The sequence below is a fragment of the Sceloporus occidentalis genome, unplaced genomic scaffold, assembly GCF_023333645.1.
Source record: "Sceloporus occidentalis isolate IW3139 unplaced genomic scaffold, rSceOcc1.0.p SCAF_1, whole genome shotgun sequence".
Lineage (NCBI taxonomy): Eukaryota > Metazoa > Chordata > Lepidosauria > Squamata > Phrynosomatidae > Sceloporus > Sceloporus occidentalis.
In genome coordinates this window covers 254246449-254265939 of record NW_028316981.1, presented here as the reverse complement: position 1 = coordinate 254265939, position 19491 = coordinate 254246449, and the positions used below count along the sequence as shown (strand labels likewise).

The 19491-nt window shown below is 41.2% G+C and overlaps 1 protein-coding gene and 1 long non-coding RNA gene across 7 annotated transcripts in view; one reads left to right on the top strand and one right to left on the bottom strand.

The window, feature by feature from the left end:
* SEMA6A (semaphorin 6A) overlaps nt 1-19491 on the bottom strand; it is a 228145-nt gene that overhangs the window by 3131 nt on the left and 205523 nt on the right. The window lies entirely within an intron of this gene.
* Nucleotides 1-19491, top strand: part of LOC149323757 (uncharacterized) — a 48398-nt gene that overhangs the window by 12372 nt on the left and 16535 nt on the right. Inside the window, exon 3 of the long non-coding RNA XR_016277418.1 lies at nt 81-173. This is a non-coding gene — a long non-coding RNA (uncharacterized LOC149323757). The remainder of the gene's footprint in view (nt 1-80; nt 174-19491) is intronic.

Here is a 19491-nt window from a genome sequence, read left to right as displayed (position 1 = left end):
GGCCTGAGCCCTCCAAACCTGATGGAAACATCATGTAACCATACTCTGACAGGGATCCTGGTTTTTCACTTTCACATCAGATATGGATCATGGGAGGAAGGTGGAAATGTCAGTCAACTACATCCTGATGGACAAGAGAACAGATCTCTATTGCTCACAGCAACTGCAGTCTGGTAAGTCTAGATTGGAGGGGGTGTTGGGCAAGCAGCTACTAGTTAGCTATGTAACTTAGGCCTGGGACAGACGGGCCAAAAGCAGCGTGCTGCCACCAATACTAGGGTTCGGGACATGCAGTAACTGCACACTCCTGAACCCTAGTGTGTAACAGCGGCAGCATCATCACGGCAGTGTCCCGTCTACATGGGCGCCACCACGATGACGTAAGCGAAGTGAAGCATACAGAAGTCGCTGCACGTCGCTTATGGCACCGGCGCGCCAATGGCGTACTTGTGATGTGCACTGAGCGCCTTAAAAAGAACCCATTTTTTCTGGGTTCTTTTTACTATGGTGGGATGCCGTGTGGTTTGCCTGCTGCGGTGTCCCTCCAGAATTAAAAAGGATGCCTCCAGCCCTCCCTTTTGAGGTGGTATGTATTGCACCTAAGTTAGATAAATAGTTGATGTAGAATCACAAACATGGGTAGTAATAGTAGTAGCAGTCTTTGTCATCATCTTCAGAAAGTTTAGTTCAGTTACATGGAGTATGAATGGGGGGGGGGGGATGAGTAATATGACATTAAGAGCCTGTACAGACAAGTTAAAATAAAGCAGCTTTGGGTCACTTTGGAGGTATGTTGTTTAAATGATGCATGCATTTTAAGAGGCCAGAAGCTGCACCAAAGCCACGCTCCAGTCCTAAGGACTGGAGCGTGGCTTCTGGCCTCTTAAGATGCATGCATCATTTAAACTTACAAGAAGGGGGGTGGGATCATTATTTTGAAAGGGTGTGTGTGTGTGTGTGTGTGTGTGTGTGTGTGTTGTAAATGTCTTCATACCATACTGGAAAACAAAGCTGAAACTTTATTATATTTAAAAGCTCAAATTCTGTTAGAAATTATAAAATTTGATTATGGTTGCCTTCTCATTGGTTTTCCATAGAAAGTATTGTGTGGTGATTAGCTAATATTCCAATATAATGACAATGGCGCGGTACAGACTGCCCCTTTGGGGCAGCCTGGACCCGCCCCTTTTTGCTCCAGATTGGGGCCAGGCAGGCTCACCAGCAGCCCTGCACTCCCAATCCGGAGTTTTTCCGGGCCATGGAGAAGTGGCAAAATACCCGCTTCTCCCTGGCGTGGAAAAGGTTTGTCCTTGGGGCTTCATGCCCCTGGACACCCTGATAGCCAGAGCCATGGGAGAAAGGGGCCGCCTGGCCCATTTCTCCTTGGCATTGTTCCCGCGGCTGTTTGGTTTCTGTGGGAACAATACATGTAGTGGAAAGGAGCTCCATTTCGGAGCTCCTTCCTGCGTCACAGCCAGGCTGCCACGGAGACATTATGCACGTGCTGTGCCGTTTGGACGTGGCACATGTGTGACATCATCGTCATGCGTCCCATGTGGATGGCGCCACGTAACGGCGCTGTCCACACGAACTAGGGTTAGGGAGCATGCAATCCCCGCACGCTCCCTAACCCTAGAATTGGCGCCGGTATGTCGCTTAATGTCATTCTGTACCACGCCAGAGACACCTTAAAAGAGACCAATGGAAATGCCCTCAAGTATTTCATGGGCATGTACCAGCTTAAAATGCACATGTTTCAAAGGATTCTCATGCTAACACTTCTTTGTATGTGGAAAGCTTACATATTAGGGACAATATTAGTCTTAAAAAATCTCCTTGATGAGTACGCTTTCCACATGCAAGGAGAATCTAATGTGAAAGTACTTCTAAAGTAGGCATGTGTCAAACACATAGTGGAGTGGAACATGACATACACCTGTCCTATATGTCTGCCCAAATGTTCTAATTTGTTGCAAAGTGAGAGATGGAGGGAAGAAAACTCAAGTTCTTGTAGAATCAAGGTCCTGGAAAATATGCTAAAGCTATGGAGCCCTGGTAGCACAATAGTTAAATGCCTGTACTGCAGCCACAAGATTGTGCATTTGATCCCAGGGGCTCCAAGGTCCAGTCAGCCTTCCATCCTTCTGTAGGTCACTAAACTGAGTACCGAGCTTGTTGGGGGCAATTAGCTTACACACTGTGAACCACTTAGGGAGTGCTTAGTTCACTGATAAGTGGTATATAAATATACTTGTTATTGCTATATGCTTCAGATATGGGTAGAGAGAGAGATTCAGTAGTCTCTTACTTTTGTTGAGGGACTACATTCAGTTTTTCCCAATGTCAGTCTGTCACTGTGTGAAGCAACTAATGTATGAAACAGGCTCTGCATGTACAAAGGTATGTGGGATTTTAAATGATTTTAAAAACAAACAAACAATGAATGAAGAAAGGCCTGGGTAGGGCTTTGAAATATTGCAATTCTTCAACCCCCCCCCCCCCCCCACTAACCCTGGTACAAGTTCTCAAGTTTTGGTGCTTCTAAAAACCACACAAGATATACTATGAGATATATGATTGTTCCCATAATGAAATTATTAGCATACATCTGCAGAAAAGAGATTTAAAGACTGTGAGCCTTATAAAAGGGTTGTGTTTTTCTTTTTATCACATGAAGTCTGAGAGACTAAAATAGTCTCAACATGTTACAAGCAGAGTTTGTCTTGTCTGTAATCACAGACAGATCTGGCAAAACTCCAAGGGAAGACTTGGTGTCAGAGCTCTCTAAATATAGATTCTGGGGTAGGTTAGATGTGGAAGGCCAGTCTGGAACTTAATAGAATCTTTGCTGAAGTCCAGTCACTGGTCAATGAACACTAATAAGCCTTTGTGATGTGATCCCATAACTCCAACAGCTTACACATAAAAACAGGAATTCAGAGACTTGGGCCCTATACAGACCGGCTCGAAAGGCCTGCCTGTGGGTGGAGTCAGGGTGCAGTGTCCTGATGACACACACGCTGACTCCGCCCCCAGGGTGCTATGATGCTGACTGCTGCTCCAGACGGTGCACGGTATTATGATGCACCACCGCCACTGTGTCCAGGTGATGCAGCGCAAATGGGGCACCATATAGACACTCCACCATGGCTTTGGATGCTCTTTGGAGGGTACAAAAAGGAACTGATTTTTGCTGCTCCTTTTTGCACCCTCCAAAGGCTGGATTGGGCTACAGTGTGAGGTTGCCATGGCCCTGATCCGGCCAGGAAAGGGGCAGTATTTCACCACCCCTTAGGGGTGGTCTGTATAGCCCCATAGTCGTGTTAGTCTGGAATGTCAGTATGCAGAGGGATCATGTAGTACATTTGAAACTAACTGAGCAAAAAGACATTGTAGTATAAGCTTTTGTAGACTTGGTCAAATTTCCTTACTCAAAGCTTATGCTATAACATCTTTCACTCAGGCCTGGTACACACCGCCAGTTTGCGGTGCCCTGGGGCTGTACTAGGGTTGCGCGGCGGTGGAGCAGCCCCATGCCACGCAACCCTAGATGGGGCACATGTCCATAATGTCACTTGTGTGCTGCGACCAAATACCGGAGCGTAGAAGAGACATCACAGCGCCGCTGGAGGCACCTATGGTGCCCTATCAGTGGCGCAAAAAGGAGCTCCGAAATGGAGCTCCTTTTCACCACATGCATCGTTCCTGCGGCAACGAAACAGCCACAGGAACAATGCTAAGGAGAAAGGGGCCAGGTGGCCCCTTCTGGGTGGCCCATTTCTCCCATGGCTCTGACTGTCTGAGTGTCTGGGGGCATGAAGCCTCAAGGACATCCCTTTTCTGCGGCATTTTGCTGCTTCTCTGTGGCCCGGAAAAACTCTGGATTGGGGCCTCAGGTCTGCCAGTGAGGCTGTCCTGGCCCCAATCCGGACCAAAAAGGGGTGGGTGCAGGCTGGCCCCTAGGGGTGGTCTGTACTGCACCTCAATTAATCTCAAATAGTCTGGAACATAATAGAATCCTTTCTAATGTCCAGTCACTGGTCAATGAAAGCAAACAAGACTTTGTGGTGTGATCACATTCCTCCAACATCTTATGCATGAAAATCACTATGTTACATGTGTGTTTTAAAACTTATGAAAGTAGACAGACATGTACATTTTCTGAAGATCTTAAAAGTGGGGCAGGCTCCTTCATAAAGTAGTGCAATGATGACATACATATGTTACTGAGATAAAGTAAAAAGTACAAATGACTTCCAACTTCTGAATAAATTAATGCATGGATATGGAGGCTTTTTAGCTGTGTGTTATATCAAAGGGGAAGAGACCCTTAGGTAAGTAACTTTTGATGGGACTTGAAGGGTCATTAAAATTATTATTATTATTATTATTATTATTATTATTATTATATAACTTTATTTCTAAAGCGCTGTAATTATAAATCTAACAGAATGATCTTGTTTTGATTATGCACATGATTTTGGTAGCATATTTGAGACTAAATGAGTGAAAGAAGTTGTAGTAAAAGCTTTGACTAAGCAAATTTGGCCAGGTCTACAAAAGCTTTTATTATAATGTCTTTTGCTCAGTTAGTTTCAAAACTACAGTTGCCACTCCTTTTTTGGGGGGATCTGTTCCGGACCCCCTCACGAAAATGAAGTTTTGCTTATATTCAAGCCCCATTGGCTTGAATATAGGTGTGGGGGCGCACTGTGGCCATGTACCCCATTCTTTTCTTCTTCATTCGTTCCTTGCACATGAGCGAGGGATGCGACTCTGAAGACCGCGAGAACAGAGAGAGGACTGTACTACAAGATTCCTTTGAATACTGACATTCCAGACTAACACAACTATGTCTTTGAATTCCTGTTTCTAAAATCAAAGCTAAAGTGGACAGGGCTGAAAGATATGGAGTCATGAAGAAAAAAAGCAGGTCATTATCAGCATACTCAGTGGAAGACCTAAGATTTTCAGTACGTAAAAGATCTGTTTTTTTTGAAAAGCCCAATATAAACCTGACTGGAACAAACAACCAAAAGAAAGACAGCCCAATAAAAACTTGGCATGCTTCCTTAGCTAAGGAAGGCTGAGCAGCATCAGTTCAGCTCTTTATAGACGACAGTATTCTGAAGGACGGCATAGCTGGCAAACAGACTTTTGACCTCTGAACAAGAACATGCTTCGTAGGAAGTGAAATTACATCTCAACATTTTGTTGGAGGTTCAACTTGTCTCTAAAAAAAACAACAGTTTGGGGATAATGGGTACTAGGATAACAAAAACAGAGATTGTACCTGTCAATAAAGCCAGAGAGTAAGCTGTATTAGTTTAAGTCAAAACTGGACCAATGTCCCCTCCATTTCCAATGGACTATGATTGGGTGCCAAGTAACACCAGAAGTCAATTTTAGTCTCCATTTTCAGCAAAATAAAGATATGGGAGGGATTCTAGGGAAGGAGTAAACTACCAGGTCTGTGTGTGTGGTTTTGAGTAGTTTGAAGCACCATTTAAAATAAAAAAGGGTGGGGGAGGTTCAAACCTCAGAGGCTACGTCAGAGAACTATATGCTGCATGTTACCCACCCTTCTTATAAATGTTGTTAGGACCATTATGGTCAACACAAACCTTGTTCCAATCGAAGTATATTTTTGACCACCTGGAATACCTTCACTACAACTTTTAAGCCTTGCCAGCAAATCTCATTTAAAACACACATTCTACAGTGAACTTTTAAACTGTGTCCAGCATTCTAGCAGTTTGGTGGCTACAGTGAATGGGAAGTTGAGAGAGCAACATGGTTTCCACAGTGGAAATCTGTCATCTTCTTCTTATTTTCTAATATAATGTAGGCCAGATGGTGCGCCAATAACTTCTCTCTCTCTCAACAAATGCTGGCATACTTAGAAATGGGAACAAGGCTTGGTAAATGAAATATGATGTGATTTTTGGAAGGGATGAAGAGGAAACTGCTAATTGGGGTATAAAGTTTCAATGCCTAAATGTGCTGTGGTGAGGAGGAGGAGGAGGAGGCAGGCAGGCAGTGAGTTGTAAATGTAGCAAGTGTGGCAGCTATTTTAGGCTTCACATATTGAAATGATGCCTGCTGTGGTTGGGAGGAAAATGGCCCACATCCACTTCCATCACCTCCAGAATCAATAGAATATAGTGCCTGTCCAAAATTAAAGTTTAATTTTAATTTAATTTTATTCACTCCTTTATGTTCTCTCTCTCTCTCTCTCTACACACACACACACACGAGAGAGAGAGAGAGAGAAAACTTCCAAGTTCACATTTGTTAAGGCGTGGTAAAAGGGCCTTTACTGTGTTATGGGCTAATTGCTAACATTCATTCTTGTAGACATGTTAACCTCATTTCTAAAACTCAATGAATGCTGCTTTCAGTGTTTCCACAGATATAAACATTGTGTTTCCACCACCATGTATCCCATTAGTCTTTCAGGGCAGGGCATTTGCATATAAATTCAGCCTCCCCCCTGCTTCTGCCTGCCACCCTGAAACTTCCTATAAGTGTGAAATTAAAACAGATTTGAGTCTTATTATGGGAAAAGGGGAAGCTCAATTGGGCATTTGACATGAATTGCTCCACGCTGATAGTTAAAACCAAGAAATGCTTGAATGGAAATAAATTATGTGAGCCTCAAAACACATTCAGGGAAGAATAAAGTATGTGTTGTGTTTTTCACAGCATCACACTCAAGGATGCTTTGTTTCTTAAGATTCAATGTCTTTTCAACATTTAATCCTGTGCTGTAGTTCTGTTCAAGCTTTATATACATTATAGGACCTTTCTGTTATGCCTGGGATGAACTAAAATATGGCCAGCTGTTTTCTTTGGGAGAGCTGAAAGCAGCTGGAATTCATTAGATTCGGAGATGTGAGTATGGCTCATTTCAAGGTTCCAAGCTAATTATTACACATCTTCATGGGTTTGATTTCAATGCATGTTATTTTTCTAGTGGTATAAAGCTAATGGAATCCCCCTACCAATTCCCCTGTGCAAGTATAATTAATGCTATTATAATTCTGGATTCTGCTACAGTATTCACAGAAAAGAAGCCAAAGTCTATCATCCTGCTTTGCTCACCTCTTATTCTGCCTATACTCAGGGATAGCAAGTCACACAAGCTGAATGTCAAAAAGAACTGTTTGGCTTTAGCTCACTTAAATCACTAGAAAGATCACAAACCAACCAACCTGAACAGAAAGAAGCAAGGGCCTGTCTCCTTTCTTATTCTTTTAACTTATGTGGTTTGACATTTATTTATTTACTTTGAACAGCATTTTAAAAACAGAGTAATTCCCTCTGTCTCAAATGGAGGTTGTAACATGGCTTGCATAGTCAAAATGGCCTATCTCAAACACACAACGGAGAGTATCAGTAGGTCGCAAACATGAACAAAAGGTTTTTCCACTGTACATTTTGCTACTGTTCACACTTCTTTTATTTGGCTAGGTATTGGTGTGAACGGATAGGTAATAAAAATGCAGGGATAACTGTGTTGATCTTTAAGACATGTTAACCACAGATCATAAGATGTATAGCATGGCCTAGAATGAAATAGGATGGAAGAATGGTGTTGACCTGATGTAGGTTGGATGTCTTATATGTTGACAGGAACAGAAGACAAATGGGAACTATAAATCTCCTTGATTTACAATGACAATGTCAGCTCTGCTTCCTATACCTATATGAATATGAATGCCAAAACAGATACACCATTACCTGAGGTCACCAAGAGAGAATGCAGGAAATAACTGTCTTCAAAATGTCTTTTATCTTTACTCCTACATTATACTGAACCAAGTCAAAGGAGAACAGGTTGAACTAATTATCCAACCCTTGATTAAATATTTCAGGTACTTAATTAATGAGCATGTGCCCTATGCAAGATATCCTCTGAGATTCTTGGAAAAGTGTTAATAAGCTGTCAAAAAAAAAAAAGCTGAAAAGCAGACATTGAACTCTTAGAATTAGTCCTCTCAGTTTCAAAATGTGTGATTTATTGGAATTAATAATGAGATACTGATGCAGTCTAATAGTGGAAAATCCAAATACACAAAATGTGCTGCTGGAACGATTTACTGTGTATTTGGATAGGGATAGCAAGCAGGATTGCTGAGACACTAGCTTGCTTTTGAAGCAGTATTATGATAGATGCATGCTGTCTTGTTGGATAAATGTATCTGAGAAAACCAGGAAGCTGAAGTAAATCCAACAGGGAGATTGTGGCTGGCATCCTGTTAGTGGCATAAGAAGGCATGAACTCAACCTTATACCTGAGTATATATATATATTTTCAGGCAATTAAGAGATTGGTATTCCCTTTTTCCAATCCTCTCCCATCCCCATAGTCACACATGAAATGATTACATCATTTTCTAATACCCTTGAAGGACCTCTGTGGACGTCTGTGACTGACATAATCACTTTATGTTTGGCTACAGGGACATAGTCAGATGCTTCTGTGATTCTTCTCTCCTCCTACACTCTCCTCCATGCCTGAAAAGGCTGTGTGGGGTGGGCCAGTTGCTCTACATTAGGTCTAGGTGGTGGTAAATGGCTCAGGATAATATAGTTCCACATGCAGTACTCATCTATGTGGAGCCATGCAGGATTATAGCTACTATGTGTGCTAATGGGGGAGAGGGGGAGGTGAAAGAAGGGTAAATTATGAAGCTAACATTTAGAGGATGCTCGTTTCTTGTTCCCTTCAACCATTCTATGACATTCAGTGCATTCAGTAAATCTGAAGTAATTTACTAGAAGCATAACACACTCATACTATGGAACCAGTATTTCTATCTGATCTTCCTTCATATGTCTTCCACATTTATCCTGAAATGATAAAACATCATAAATATCTCACTTGTTTATGGCCTCAAAGGGTTAACCAAGGGCAAAGAGATGCAAAAGAAAGGCTAGAGTTACTAATCTGTTCCAAATTTATATCAGTGCAGTGGCAGAACACATACTCCCATTCAAGGAGAAAGGTAGGATATAAAACAAACAAACAAACTGATTTTGTTTGCAAAAGGGTTCAGATTCAGTCTATGACATCTTCAGATGGGCCTATAAAAGATCCCCATGTAAAACTCTGGAGAATTGCTACCAGTGACTGTAGATAAATAAGCCTAGTGAACCAATGGTCTGATTCTGCATATGACAATTTCCTGTCTTCCAGTATAAGTAATTATGCAAACAATCACTCTATCATGAGTATGTTTCATACAATGACTAGAGAAAATGAGCAAAGGAGTATGGCTGAAATATCTTTGGGCTACGATCCTATACGCCCAAATTCTATAGCAGTGGTTTCTCAATCTTTGGCCCTCCAGATGGTTTCAACTCCAGCTCCCTGATTCATTTAACACTGTTCAGATGTTTTAATTCCAGTCAAACTTAAGGACATATAGCTAAAATGACTATGCCATCCCATTAAAGCATCAGAATAAACTATTTTAGCTTTCAAATACTGCACTGACCAGTATTAACCAGGCTAAAAGCTGTAGCCAAGGATGTACAGCTGCAAGAGAATCACTGGCATGAAAAATTAATTGGAGTCTTGCTGAGACCAGGCCGAAGGCATCACTTTTGACAACCATATTTCAGCAAATACAGACAGCCCCCTTCCAGGCTTCTGCAGTTTTTGCAATATTGCTCTGAACTGACATGAATGTTTTATTGAGAAAATGCTGGATGTTATTGTGGTATTGGAGTGGCTTTCTATGTATAAACATACATTGGAGCTGTGATCCCTTAGTCTCATAGGACACATGGGGGGGGGGGGGGGAAGGCAGGCCAAGGATACAATTACTTTAGCTGTCCAGGGAGAGTTTGTTTGCACAAAACAACAATGGAGTAGTAGCAGTAGCTAGAAGGTAGAGCCAAAATTAAATTTCTACAGCTTTGCTAGCAGATTGCTCAGATGCCTTTTCTGCATCTAGTGTCAGTCAGTAACACTAAGGTTGGCTCGCAAACAAGATGTTTGTATTTGGCAAATACTTTGAACCATAGCCATCTCTGGAACAAAGCCTGATTGGTTGGTATAAAATGAGTTGGAGTAGAACTAGAGCAGGCAAAATTTGCCAAGGCTTTTGTTGGTATTGTGCTAGCGGATTAGCTAATTACATCAATATGTATACGTTATTTTGTTCTTAGGAATTTCTTTTCCCTTTCCCCTTCTCTTCTTTGAAGCACTTCGAAAGTGTCCAAAAAGGAAGAGAGCAAAAACAAATGATGAAACATAAGAGGCTGTTTGAGAACTTGATGCTGAAGTGACTTGGACTGATCTACAGGGCTGTGAATGGAAGATCTGTGCAGGAGGTTTCTGTGTACCTTTGCAGCAGAACAGTATTAGCACTGGTCACAGTAGCGCTGTCTATGCTGAACATGGACAAGGAAGATGAAATTACAGTGGCAACCCCCCACATTCCATGCATGAAATAGCAATTTGCATCCACCAGTCCTCTATAGGTTAATAAGAGAAGGGAAAGGAATAATGGACCAAAACCTCTCTAATCTATATGCATTCATTTCCAGAGCTCAGAAGACTTAAGAACCATGTCTTAAGAATTAAGAACCATGTTCCTTTCCATGTCTAGAATAAGCCTATAAATATGAAGTGTGCATATAGGGATCTCCACACAGTTAGGAACTCTATGAAATGGAGTGTAAGCTAGTTCTAAGAAGATGAAGAAATAATGAAGTGACAGGAATTGTGTAGAAACACAGAAAGTTCCTTTCATCTTGCTCATGGTGCAGATGAAATGATACAAGGAGAAGGTACTAAGTGCACTTACGCATGCAGTGTGAGAGATGGGGATGGGCTCCTGCCAAAACCCTACTTGGTTCTGGAATACTCTGATGGTGGCTGTGCATAGGATCAACACCTGTATGTGTGAGTCACAGAAAGCACAAAGAAGAATACCTGTATACAACCTGTACACCCATAAGGTCTATAGAGGCTGTTATGGGAAAGTATGTAGGTTGGAGGCGATAGTTTGCAATATAATCCTGCTCTCCCTCTGTATGTGTTCTTGTGGACAGTGCTATTTGGAAGCTATTTAAATTGTCTACATCTGAGAAATATATTTAATGAGTGATGGTGTTTGACAACTGTGATTGTCACACTCTGCAAGATCTGCCAAACTGTGGTGAGTGGGATGGGCCCAGAGTTTCCTCCCAGTTCTGGAACTGCAGAAGCATATGTGTGGCTGAACTTACTCTTCTCAGCCCCAAACTTGGATGAATTTGTTTGCTGGGTGCAAGTAAAGAGCCAAAACTAACCACTACCCCTACTAGCTCCAAATTGGGAAGAAAGAGGGCAGAAGTGCAGAAAGACATCTCTGCACATGCTAGGCAGTTGGATCTGAAATGGACCATCATAAAGCGTACATGTTATAGCTGCAGAGAGACCTATCTTAGAAATAATTAGCTACAAAACAGTTGAGCAACTGTGCTGGGTCCCTTACTTATAGCTGTGATTTTTTTTAAAAAAAATATTATGACTTACTTTGGCTGCATGGGGGAAAAAACTAAGAAATTTAAGTTTGTCCTTTAGATCTTAGTCAGGTGAAGTCTTGGGTGAAATGAAACAATTCTAAATTATTACTTTGCCTTTAGAATGTACAGAAAATGATTACAGCTCTTAATTGGAGGGCCATCAAAATTTAGATTGTCATAAAATTATTTTTATTATTATAAGTGCTGATCAAGTAATGGCTAAATGTGTACCACCAAAAGCTAATAAGAAAAGATGAATTATTCAAGTATCATTAAACATATTGCCATTTAAGTATAAAGCAGCAAATTTTAACATAAATATGCTCCAAAATTATTTTTATGTGCATTTATTTTCCTGCTATTAGAGATTCTAAAGGGTTTTAAATGTGAACAAGCACATTCTATTCTTGTTGACCACCTAAAATGATGTTCTATCATCATGGCCTGGCCTGGCCAAAGAATCAAAGATGTTGCAGCTTATGCGTGTGTATGTGCGTACGTGTGAATATTAATATAGTGTAGATAAAATCCATTCAAAGTGAATCACAATTAAGTCTCCCACCCCATTTAAGTGAACACATAATTCCTTATCCTAAATGGGGGCTCCAAGCAATCAAACCACATTTTCCAATTTTGATTTGGTTCTATTCCAACTCAGAACCATATTAAAATTGATATAGAATATCATTGAGTTAATCTTCCTTGTTTTATAAATTAAAAAAGCACATGGAATTTTTTAAAGAACAGAGGTGGGCTGTTTTAGGAGAAAATTATTAGCCATGTCCTTCCATGCCCTTTCCCAGATTATACAGTATAAATCATTAGCTGAAAGCTGTTAGTAGCTCAGTATGAAGGGGAGAAGGTAGGCATACATGCTGTTCCTGTTTTCCCCCCCAAAGAACTGACAGACAGCAGCAGGGGAGGCAAGTGTTAAACCTTGCTCTGCCCTATTCCTTGCCGCACCATGGGGATGCTAATTAGCAAAGTAACAACAAAAATAATCTTGGTAATGGTTTTCTTCAACAAACCTCTCATTTTGACCCTAAGTATCTTCTAGAATCCTTTCTTTAGGCTAATACAGGCTCAATAATGCTTGGGACATGTGAGCTTGATTTGATATTCATTCCTGGGGATATTTCACATGTCATTCACAGGAATGATGTGCACTGTTCGTACCTTTTGTATCCTGTCTCTAGCTCTTAGCATCTTAAAATAATGTATTTTTAAAATTTTGTTTATTCTGATACTTGTGATGGACTTTAAACAGAGAAAGTGTGGCTTACTCAAAGTCATCTGCACAGGGTCATCATCCCTGTGTGTCCCATGTCTAGAATGTGGCATGGAAGCAATTTTCAGGATGTAAGAAGGAAGTACCAAAGTGGCTTCCCTAAAACCTAGAAACAGCATGCTCTGGCAGTTTGCCAAGTACTGATGTTTTGGACTCACAGGAAGCATAGCCAGTGTCCACACTGCCTAGGAGATTCAGGGAGTCATAGTCTAAAAAAATAACTTATCCAACCTACATTCTTAACTGAGGCCTGGTACAGACTGGCGCTTTGCGTTGGCCTGGTGCTGAAAGTAGGGCTTGGCAGAGCGGAGTGTCCGAACACTCCCGAGCCCTACCGTGTGCCGCGGGTGCTAACTTGGCATGCCACCATTTACATGGGGTGCACCATGATGATGTCACTCATGCACAGTGCACGAACGGTACCACACATAGGGGGCATCGTGAAGGTACGATGTGACCCTTATGGTGCTCCTGTAGAGCAAGCAAAAGAAGCTCCTTTTTGAGGCTTCTTTTCACAGTGGGTTGGGGGTGGCACAGAGCCACTCCTTTTGGGCTGTCTGTACAGCCCTTGAGTTGGCTAAGAGGCAGAAAAATAATTCTGCTAGTTTTGAGTACCCCAATTTTAAACACCTTCTATGTAAATAGAATTTACATTGATGGAACGTAAGCCAAGCCAGATGAAGTGTTTAAATACATCATTAGCGACACAGGGATGACCCTACCATTAGGCAGAGTGAGACAGCCACCTCTAGAGGCAGATTTGGGGTATCATAATAGGCTAGCAATTTTTTCATTAATATGATGTTGCTGTCTTGCATTTTTATTGAAAGTGATGGGAAGAGTGCTTATAGAATCTTGTGCATCACACATCAAAATAACCTGGTTGGATTTGGCTGGAAACTTGTTGGTGATTTGCACTAGTGGAAGTTTCACTTAAGATGGCATAAGTCCCTTTTCAACTAAGGTTTAGCAGAATGTGTATGTGCATAGATTGCAGCAAAAGCCATCTCCCTTAAGAGATGAAGTGCCCTGCTAACTCCTGAGCATCTTAGAGGCCTGCTGGTAAATGTTAGCTCTGGAAGAGGTTACGCTTCTGCTCCCTATTGGCTTAACACGTATGAATCTTTTTCTTTTCCACAATGCCTCCTCTCCTCTTCTGCCCAATGGATACTATGCCCTCAATTTGGGTAGGTTGGTTCCAAGCAGTAATTTTTTTTGGGCACCCACACCAGGACTGGCATGCAGTGTGCAGTTACAGATTTGTAAACTAGAGTTCTAGATCTGTAATTGGTCTGTATTCACTTAAGCTACATAGTGATCTTTGCAGCCCTATTGCCACAATCTTAAAAGACCTCAAATTCTACTTTAAAACACCAGGGAGCTGGTCTGAGTGATGGAGATCTGTTGTGCGTTGATCCGGGTGAAGCAGGATGATGTTTCCAGTTTCTTCCAACCAGCAAGAAGGCTGTGACAATCAGAAGTTCCTCACTGCACTGCAGATTGCTGCCAGGAGGGAGCTGGAAATGTCATCTCGCTGCACACAGATTGCCAGCAGGTTGGTTTTTTGTTGGACCATAGAATCATAGAGTTGGAAGAGACCACAAGGGCCATCCAGTCCAACCCCCTGCCATGCAGGAAATCACACAGTGAACATCCACAACAGCTATTACTAAATACTATGTTCCAATAATTGTTTCAGTCAAGTTGGATGCATATGCATGTGGAAGCAGACTCGTGTGGCCCAGTCCCCTATGGATTCAAAAGGTACAAACCACTAGTACTAAGTTGGCTGGTAAAATGTGGGAGGGGGAAGTGGAAAAAACAGAATCCAGTCCTTGTTCTTTCACAAGAACCTCAAACTGGTAATGTGGCTGATCATCTGAACAATGCTGTATTTAGTACAGAGGTGACTTTTCAGAGATGGGAACCACATTCCACTTTGAACATAAATAGATTTTATATACACCGTATGTGAAGCACATTTTGCTGTTTCATAGCTAGAGCCTGAGTATACACTTGGGGCAATGGTTTCACTTTATTTGCTTTGCAAAGTAATTTTAACCACTAGGCCAGGGGTAGGCAACCTGTGGCCCGCGGGCCGGATGCGGCCCGGCAAGGCCTTGGGACCGGCCCCAGCCTGGTCCTGCCGCTGATTGCCGCCGGGGCCTTTGGGGGGCAATTGTCTATAGAAGCCTCAGAAACATGCATTTATATTAACATTTTTTAAAAAATCAGCAAATTTTTTCACGTGTCCTCCATTTTTTTAAAAAAAGTGTCTTCCATTTGAAAATTTTGTCCTACATTTGTCCTGGTTTATTTATATATTTAATTTTTTAAAAAAAATATTTAATTATTCATTTTTTGGCTTCGGCCCCCCAGTTGTCTGAGGGACAGCAACCCGGCCCCCGGCTCAAAAAGGTTGCCTACCCCTGCACTAGGCTTTAGAAAAAGATTGGGTAGGAAAAAAGGACAAATGATGGCTTAGGAACATTTCTAGCTTCCTTTACTGCAACTAACAAATAAGCTGTATGGTTTGAGTTGGCCACTACAGTCAGTACAACAAGGGTCCATTGTCTTTTGTTAGTCTTATGGATCCTTACTGTTTTGATGTGTCTCAAAAGCTTTCAGAGAGCATTAAATGGATCCCAGCTTCATAAAAATGCTGAATAAAGTATATCCATTGCTAAACAGTGCCCAGCTGATGCTTCTTAAATAAAAAATATGGAGTGTCAAGTTGGTGCAACTATTTGAATTGTTTTCTGGGTTTTCTACATCATGAAATTTAATCATTTGTCAAAGCTCATGTAAAACTGATCTGTAAATTCTCCTCATTCTGTTTGTTGTATCTCTGCACTTGGATACTGATGTTATTTTGAAATATCACAATGATTTTTTTTAAAATATGCACTCTTTGTTTTGGATATATCCTCTCATACAATTACATATAGTGAAACCAGTCCTAGACCTTCTGCTTGGAGTGATCAAATTTGTTATGTGAAAATCTACTAACCAAAGAGCAATTGTTGTTGCTGTTAGCTGCCCTCAAGTCGGTTCTGACTTATGGTGACCCTATGGATGAGACATTTCCAAGAATCCCTATCCTCCACTGCCCTGCCCAGATCCTGCAAGCCCTTGCCCACAACCCGCTTGATTGAGTCTATCCATCTGGTTTGTGGTCTTCCTCTCTTTATTCTACCTTCTACCTTTCTTAGCATCATTGTTTTTTCTAGTGATCCATGCCTTGTCATTATGTGGCCAAAGTACGATAGTCTCAACTTGATCATCTTTGCTTCCAAGAAGAGCCCTGGTCTGATCTGTTCAAGAACCCATTTGTTTGTTTTCTTGGCTGTCCATGGTATCGTAAGTACTCTTCTCCAGCAACACATCTCAAATGAGTTGATTTTCTTTCTGTCTGCTTTCTCCATTGTCCAGCTCTCACATCTGTACATGGTAGTTGGAACTACAGTGGCCTGAATGATTCTGACTTTTAGTGCTCAGTTGTATGTTTTTGCTCTTCAGTGTCTTTTCCAGTTCTTTCATAGCTGCCCTTCCCATTCCTAGTCTTCTTATTTCTTGACTGCAGTCTCCATTCTGGTCAATGTTTGATCCTAGATATGGGAATTCTTTTAACTATTTCAATTTCCTTGTTGTCTAGATTGAATTTGTGTATTTCTTCTGTGTCATTATTTTTGTTTTCTTTATGTTCTGCATCAGACCTGCCTTTGCAGTTTCACCATTGACCTTCCTTATTAACTGTTCCAATTCCTGAATGTCTTCTGCTAATATTATGGTGTCGTCTGCATATCTTAGGTTGTTAATGCTTCTTCCTTTTATCATCACTCCTCCTTTTTCTGATTCTAATTCTGCTTTTTTTAAATTATGTTTTCAGCATATAAGTTAAACAAGTAAGGTGATAGGATGCAGCCTGGCCTGACTTCTTTGTGTATTGGGAACCACTCTGTTTCCTCAAATTCTGTTCTGACAGTGGCCTCTTGTCCTTGGTAGATTCCTCATCAGGACTATTTAAGTTCATCCCATAGCTTTTCATGATCTACACAATCAAATGCTTTGCTGTAGTCTATAAAACACATGCTGATTCTTTTTTGGAATTCTTTGGTGCATTCCATTAGCCAACACATGTTTGAAATGTGGTCCCTACTGCCTCTTCCTTTTCTGAATCCTGATTAGACTTCTGGAATTTCTCTCTCCATGTATGGTTGGAGTCTGTGCTGTAGAATTTTGAGCATTATTTTACTTGCATATTAATTAGTGCTACTGTCCTATAGTTGCTGCAGTCTTTTGTATCTCCTTTTTTGTGGATTGGTATGTATATGGAGCATTTCCAGTCTGTTGGGCACCACTTTGTTTTCCATATTTGTTGGCATATTTCAGTTAGCACTAAAGTTGCATCTGTCTGTAGGCACTGTAGCAGTTCAATTGAGATATCATCTGTTCCTGGTGATTTATTTTTTTCCATTTCCTTTATTGCAGATTCCACTTCACTTGTTAGAATTTGGAGTTCGGATTCATATGGTTCCTTATTCCAAATATTCAATCATTTCCTCATCAAGAGGAAATTATCTCATTCATTTCCTCAAGAGCAATATAGAGATGGAAAAAGCAGCTTTCACCCACTGGTACAACTGTCCTAAACACTCACAGTATTTTAATCCAATTTATTAATTTGTACACTAATCTGATTCAGGAGTTCTTATAGTAGAATGATCTATATTTTGTGCAGTATATGAAAAGATAGTTCGCTGCTTTTGGGCTGAATTACAATGGAAAAAGTCAAATTTTAACCATCACAACTCACTTATTTGGTTGTTATAGAGGTCAGAATTCTGTTCCAACCATGCAATGATCAAAATCCCCACTAAATATACTTTGTAAGCAGCAAAGTCTCCCCAGCACAAACATTTCTATATTGTCGGAGAGCAGGTGGGTGAACTGTACAGATGCCATGTTCAGAAGCCTCCTGAGGTCATTTGCAGATGCTTACCACAGTGCGTCAAGCTATAGGAAAACAGCTGGATGCATCCCCATTCATCCCACTACTCTCTGACAACCTGGAAATGTCTGTGTTGAGGAAGAGCTGTGTGGCTTATGAGGTAGGATTTGGAGGCAAGCAAGCAGAGACGTAAGTTACAGAGACATTGCTATGTGATACATGCACATCTCCTGATGCAGGATCTTGACTATTATGTTTAATCAGAAGTCTTACCCCTCCCCCCCAACTCAGCTTGCAGTGGTGTCTTTCTCTGTCTGTTTGCCTCTTTATAAAATCTTTCCCAGTGCCATTCTAAGCATATTCTGGAAGAATCCTGCTTTAATCTTGCCATACACCAGTTTCCCATTAGTGTATTTTAATCCCTTTCCTATTAAAGCATATAAATATTTCATTTCAAGTCTGTCTCTCTACCTCTGCATAAATCTTCAATTAACAATAAACCTTTTGTGACATGCATGAATAATATGTGCTTTCTAAACAAGGATGTTTACAATAATTTGATTGTCATTAATCAAAGAATATTTTAAGGAAAAAAAATCTACAGGGCTCTATACAGATCAGAGGAATTTAATGAAATCTTTACTTCAATTCAAATGGGTAAGTATTGTATTTATATTTTGATCTAAATAATGATTCAGGAGTTTAAATATATTCAAATACTGAAGTGGCTCATGCAACTCAACCAAAATTCCTATATGTATGAAATATTACTTGGGATTAAAATTACAAAGTTTCTTACTTCTGGTCACAGACCTCTGCCAGATGTTGGGAAAACAGAGGAAATGGAGACAGACAGGCCTAATTCTGCTGTTAGGCTGTTTGGAAACCCCAGCACCCCAAGCGTGAGAAATACACTGCTGCTAAACCAGCACAACAAAGGAGAGAATCTGCCTTTTCCTTTAATGTCGCATACTCAAGGGTTTGCTTTTGATGTTGGTTGTCAAAATGGTTTACTAAAATGAGAGTGACTCCAGCCATATGTGTCTTAGAAGCAGATCTCCTTTCTGGCTCCCAAAGATGGAACTGATTATACAGTTGCTACTTGAGGCTGATGCAATTTTTCAACATCATTTTGATCCTTTATCAGTTTCCCATAGCCTAGGTGGCCCATTCAACTGATCTCAGATATGAGACGTCCAAGATTATTTGGATAGAAATATGCAAGAATTATTTTTGTGCAGATTATTCCCCCCAACGATGAAAAGTGAAGGAGTCTTGGATGACACCAATTATCTTGATCCATTTCAAACTGGCTTCAGGTCAAGATATGGAATGGAGACTGCCATGGTCTGTGTATCGATAGGGGAAGTGTGGCTCTGTTGGTGCTCTTGGACCTCTCAGTGGCCTTCGATACCATAGACCATGGTATCCTTCTGGAGCGCCTGAGGAAATTAGGAATCGGAGGCACTGCTCTGCAGTGGTTCCGGACCTATCTCATGGGCAGGTTTCAGATGGTGACGCTTGGCAACAGTTGTTCGGCCAAGAGGGAGCTCAAATCGGGCATCCCTGAGGGTGCGATTCTGTTGCCAATGCTATTCAACATTTACATAAAGCTGCTGGGTGAGATCATCCAGAGACATGGGGTGGGGTGTTATCAGTATGCTGATGACACCCAAATTTGTTTCTCCATGTCTCGGACTGCTTCAATAACCAAGGATGGCATCTCCCC